This window comes from Myotis nattereri, assembly GCF_964212035.1.
Source record: "Myotis nattereri genome assembly, chromosome: 13".
In the NCBI taxonomy this organism is placed as follows: Eukaryota; Metazoa; Chordata; class Mammalia; order Chiroptera; family Vespertilionidae; genus Myotis; species Myotis nattereri.
The window spans coordinates 58,432,201-58,438,200 of NC_138088.1; positions in this window are offsets into that span (position 1 = coordinate 58,432,201).

Sequence of the window (6,000 nt, forward strand, 5' to 3'; positions counted from 1 at the left end):
GGTCCCGACATAATGTGGGTGCCGCTTCAAGCCCCAACATCGTCTCACTCAGCGGTGCATGCTGACCTGCCAGCCACATAGACCTGCCGGCCGCGCCCACAGCGGGCCCCGTGCCTTCCCCTCCTTTGTTCTCAGCTAGAACCTCCAGGTGTCTTACATGTTTACTGAGCACCTGCTGTGAGAGGCCAGCTCACAGAATGTCTGGGGAACCCAGGCCAACGCTTGCTGTGCCTCAGCCACGCGGCCCCCGCTCAGGTTGGCCGGCTGAGGGTGTCCAGGTGCTGCCGGGGCTCAGGCGCCCCGCCTGAGGGCCACACCTTCCACCTTCTCGGCCCTTCCTCAGCCCGACCTGTCCTTCGGCTGCACCATGGGTGTCCCATGGGCAGTGGGGCCTGGATGCCCATCCTCACCCAGTGTCCAGCTGTCGCCCTGTCTAGAGTCCAGGCTGTCACTGGGATTGCACCCTTGAGGCCCATCCGAGAGTGACTCTCTCTCCTCCTCTTTCCCGGGGCCAGGTGGTGAGGCTCCGGGCACACACCCGCTCACAGGCCCGCACCTACGGGCTGTCCACACTGCTCAGGAGAGAGAGGGCCGCCTCAGGGAAAGCAGCGGGACGGAAGGCTCAGTGGCCCGGGCTTTGGGGCCAGCCCGCTGGGTGCAAATCCCAGCCTTGATTTTACTGTAGCAGTGACGCTCTGATGAAGGTCATGGGAAGGTCAGGCTCTGTCAGACATGGGCATGCGATGCCCTCATCCAGTGTTCCCTGTCCAGGTCATTACTGCACATGTTTATCTGCTCTGGACTAAGGCTACGTGCAGCAGGGGAGCTGGGGCTCTGCCCGGGGAGCCGGGGAAGGAGGGGGGCTGGGTCCAGGGCTTGTGTTAAGTCACCACATCCCAACCCAGGGTGAGGACCTTGGAGAGGATGGCTCCCCTCACAGAGCCCGTGCCCGTCTGATGAGAGCTCCGTGTCCTGCCTCCCCCGGTGCCTTCAGCCACCTGCAGGCCCTCTAACAGTGTGGGGTGCGGGGCGCAGCTCGCTCGGTGCCGCTCACACGTGCCGCGTCCACACGTGCCCATCGGGGGGCTCTCAAGACTTCCTGGAAAGAAACGAACGACTCGGCTTCATCAACGAGCATCCGAGCATCCGTGCTCATTTGAAAGCAACGATTCCCACTTCACACCTTACTGTAATTTTCCAATTAATTGTGATTTAAATATGTTAATGTGGCTAACTAGGTTGAGCATCCGCTTAAAGACTTTCCGAATAATGAAGCGAGAAGTCCTGGTACGCACACGAAGGGGGGATTTTCCACCGGATGCAGCGGGTGGAGGTGCTCAGTCCTGAGATGGGACTAGCCTCAGGGGGGCAGCCAGACTGACGGCCAGACTCCAGAGCCCAGCCTCGCGAGCTCAGCTGGGCCCTCCCTTTGGTTCCTCTGGCAGAGTCTCCTTTATGCTGCATTTGAGGGGTCCTGGGGGGACCCCTGACTCCTTGCTGGCTCCCTGCAGCTGCCCCCTTTATCCTCATGATGCTCAGCTCTTCTTCACTTTGCCTCCCAATGCCCTGACCCCAGACATATCACCCTCTTGTTTAAGCCTCCAGCAAGGTGCCTTGCCATGGCAGCCCGGACAGACTGATGGGGGGACAGACCTTCAGGAAGTAAACACATTTCATGGACCAGGGGGGTCCCTGGGACATGCTCACCTGGTGACCTGGCTGCTGCCAGGAAGCAGGCACCCCTCCCTCCCTCCCTCCCTGGATGGAGCCCAGGACAGCAAAGGTGGTGGTAGGCCTTCAAGCATGGCTGACCTACCCCTCCAGCCTGAGCTGCTTGGGGCAAGCGCGCACTCTCCCCTGTCCTGGCGAGGTGAGCCGAAGGCGCCTGGGACACAGAGGCAGAGGTAGCTGTTGGGGGAAGTCCAGGCCGCCCCGCTGCCCGCCTCCCAGCCACGCATCCTCGGCAGCCGCCTCTCATCCCAGAGGCAGAAGCGCAAGGACCGAGTCCGCACCGTGGCGCTGCCCTGACCAGGATGACCTCCCACACAACATCCCTCCTGCTGCCCGCCCGCCTCCCGTCTGTCACACGGCGGTAAAGAGGCTGACCCGCGGCGTGTTGCAAAGATTAAATGGGATCTGGCACATGAAAGCGAACACGGGAGCTAAAGCCCTCGGCCCCCGGAGGTAGAGGGCGCCAACCTGAGGCCCGCTGGGAAGACCAGAGCAGCCCAGGGTGGGCCACCCGAACCGCGGATGGCAGGGCGCATGTGCCTGGCCCGCAGGCACCCTGGAGAGCCCTGGAGGCAGATCCCGCCAAACCCTGGGGTGACAGTCGTCGGACAAGGTGCCCCTACACACCTTTGGCATCAGTGCCCGGCATCGGGAGTAGTGGATAAAGCAGAAAGCCCTCACCACCAGGAGCTCCTGTTTTAATGGGGGTGCTATGGGCTGAATTGCATCCCCCCAGATTTGTGTGCTGAAGCTCTAGCCCGTATGTGACTGTTGGGGATGGGCCTTTTGGGAGGTGATTAAAGTAAAATGAAGTTGTGAGGGTGCAAACCTGGTCTATCCATCTCTCTCTCTCTCCCCACTTCTCTTTCTCTTCTCTCTCTCTCTCTCTCTCTCTCTCTCTCTCTCTCTCTCTCTCTCTCTCTCCCTCTGACAAAATTCCAGGAGAAAAGTCCTCATCGGAAACCCAACCTTCCTGGGACCTTGATCTTGGACACGCCAGCCATCTTGAAACAAACCCAAGAGGCTAGCCCTATCTGGTTTGGCTCCGTGGATAGAGCATCGGCCTGCAGACTGAAGGGTCCTGAGTTCGATTCCGGTCCAGGGCACATGCCGGGGTTGTGGGCTCAGTCCCCAGTAGGGTGCTTTGAGGAGGCAGCCGATCAATGATTCTCTTTCATCCTTAATGTTTCTATCTCTCTATCCCTTTCTCTCTCTAAAAATCAATAAAGTCATGTTTCAAAAGCCACAAACTTATTGTGATGATGCCAACAGCCCCTCGCCCCCCCGATAATCAGTCTGAAGGCCTTTCCTTCAATGTTTCCAAGAGAAAACCTTGAAGAGCCTGAGGGCTCAGGGAGGCCACAGCCACACGCGCGACCAGGCTGTTAGAGAGGCCACGACTCCCAAAAACAACCAACTCTGGTGTCATCTCTCACCCCTCTCTCCACAGAACAAAAGTGGTGTGGAGGGAGGTCCCAGGGCCTCCTCGGTAACATGTTGGGAGGTTTCCCACTGAGACCAACACTGACAGTCACTGGAAGTGTCACTTTTAAACACGAAAGCACGAGGCATTAGCAGATGCAGCCACCAGGGCCCGCACCCTTCCCGGAAAAGCTCTGAAGCAGACGGCCCAGGCCGGCAGCGTGTAAGTGTCAGGGCGTTCCGAGCCACTGGCTCCGCGCCCTCAATGGGCCTCTTCCCAGGATGCTGCCTCTGCGTCCACAGAGGACACGGGCGGTGGGAAGCGGGCATCCTGGCACTCGCCCAGCCTCCGTCCCCAGGCAGCCAGGCAGGAGTGGGCACCCAGTCCCAAACCACACCGCTGTGCATGGCACCTGCTAAAAGGCTGTGCTCGGCAATCGCCGGCCCTGTGCCCAGCGGGCGCGCATGCCAGCCGTGTCCATGCACATCCTGGTATTTGCCCCAGGAAGCTGATTTGTCTCAGGACAGCCCCCCTGGGTGTGTGCACACCACACCCAGCGGCCCCTGGCCTTCCCGTCATCCCCAAGCTCATCTGTCTGCTCCGTCACGTGACCCTCCCAGGACACCTGTGTTCATGGCACCTCGAGGCACAGAAGAGATGCCTGATGGAACACAGCTCCCAGCAGGGACTTTCCTCAGAAAGCACCCCCTTCCCCTCACCTGCACAGGTGTCAGCACCCACGGTCGGTGAGGGCCCTGCTCCACCCCAACCACTTCTGAGGCCTGGGTGTTTGTTTGTTTTTTTTGGTTTTTTTTAAACACAACATTATTGTATTTTACAATATTATAGATTTTTTTTTTTTTAGAGAGACGGGAAGGGTGAAGGATAGAAAGATAGAAACATCAATAAGAGAGATGTTGATCGGCTGCCTCCTGCACGCCCCCTACTGGGGATGGAGCCCAAAACCTGGGCATGTGCACTGACCGGGAATCAAACCTCTTAGTTCATGGGTCGATGCTCAACCACTGAGCCACAATGGCTGGAATATTTTTATATTTTAATACACAACTTCTGTACAACCAAAAAATAAAATACCACAGTAAAATAATAACAGAACCATGGTCTTCCATCTGCAGTGCGTGACGCATGGCTGACATCCTTTGTCCTGGCTGAGAAGCCAGGCACAGCCCGTGTCCCTGAATTAGAGTTTGGTAAAACCTCTTTTCTCAAAGACCCAGCGCGTGGCTGGGAGATGCTGGCATACCAGGCTTGAGCCTGGACCTCACTGGCCCTGGGCGCCCCTCTGGCCACCTGCCTGGCTGGGCCGGAGCTGTTCTGCCCAGGAACAGCCACAGAAGGAGGAGGATGGACGTGCTGAGTGAAAGACCATCTCCAGGACAAAGAGCTGCTCGCTCTGGGTTTGTGACCATCACCTTAAGGAAAAGAGGAGAAAGGGTGCCTTTTCGGGGTCAGGTTACGTCACCTGAGCTGTGACGATGTCAGGTGAAATGGTAGTCCGGGGGGCCCTGTACTCTCAGGCCCAGGTCCGGGGTGCTGGGGTCGGGTGGAGGCAGTGGATCCGGACACAAGTGCCAGTCCCCTCTGGCCGCCTTGGAGTTCCTGGGAAAGGGGTGGATTGTGAAGGTGAGGCCTTCAGGAGGTAACTGGGGTTCGATGAGGTCATGAGGGTAGGAACTGATATGAAAGCATCGGTGCCCTTCGAAGAAGAGAGCCTGGCACACTCTCCATCTCCATCTCTGCCCCTCACCTGCCCCCACCCTCCGGACAGGCCACAGGAGGACATGGACTGACGGCAGCCACCTACAAGCCGAGAGAAGAATCCTGGGAATGACACCTGCCTGGGGCCACCGTGACCTGGACTCCAGCCTCCAGAGTGTGATAAATAAGAGTCAGCTGCCTACATCTCTGGCACGGTGTGCGGCAGCTGGAGGTGACCAAGGCCAGCCCTCTCTCAGATCCCCCGCACTTCACAAGTCTGTGAGGCTGCCGGCCCGGTTCTGAGAGGGTCAGGGACGGTGCTGATCTCAAAGTTCTGTGTTGTTCACGGCTGACTCGGGCCTGGGCAGCTCTGGTTCAGGACTCCCGAGGGCACACTCAGGCAGGCCTCTCGACCCCTGCATCCCTAGGAGGCGCCAGCTGATGGGGTGACCTCTCCCGGCCTGTGTCCTTGCTGAGGGCCCCACACCGGCAGCCTCTGGGCCTCCGGCACCGCCAGCCTGGCCTCTGCAGCCCAGCACCCTGTGAAGGCGAGGCCCGTGTCCCTTGAGGAGGACCCTGGCGCAGGCGGCAGGCACACACGCCCTTGGCACGGGCGGCTGCACCAGCTGCAGCCCCACAACTGTCATCTGACATCCTGACGCAGACACGTGCCAGGAGCCAGGAGACCCGGGCCGCCCGCTGCCCTCTCCCACCACGCCCGGACCCCCAGGCCCAGCCTCCAACCTAACAGGTGTAGGACAGCCTGTTGCAGGTCCTGCGAGGCGGCTGTGGGCTCCAGAGAGGCCTTGGCGGGGAGAACAGATGAAAAGAATAAAGGAGGTTAGGCCTTGGGTTGACAAGCTCATTGATAACAGTTTAGGGGGGCAGGCCTGCCTGCAGACAACAAATTGCTTCTAATGGCTTTTGCCACCTGCAGGCCCCAGTCAGAGAGAACAAGCTGCCGGCTGGTCCAAGGACAGCAACATCCCCCCCGAAGCAGGGGGCCGCCTGCCATGCCCGCTGGTCCCCAGGGCCTGCCCTCGGGTGGCCTCAGTGTGGAGGTACCCAGCACTGGGGGGGTCATCGGGGTTTCCAAGACAAGCTGTCGGGGATGGAGTGGCAAGCAG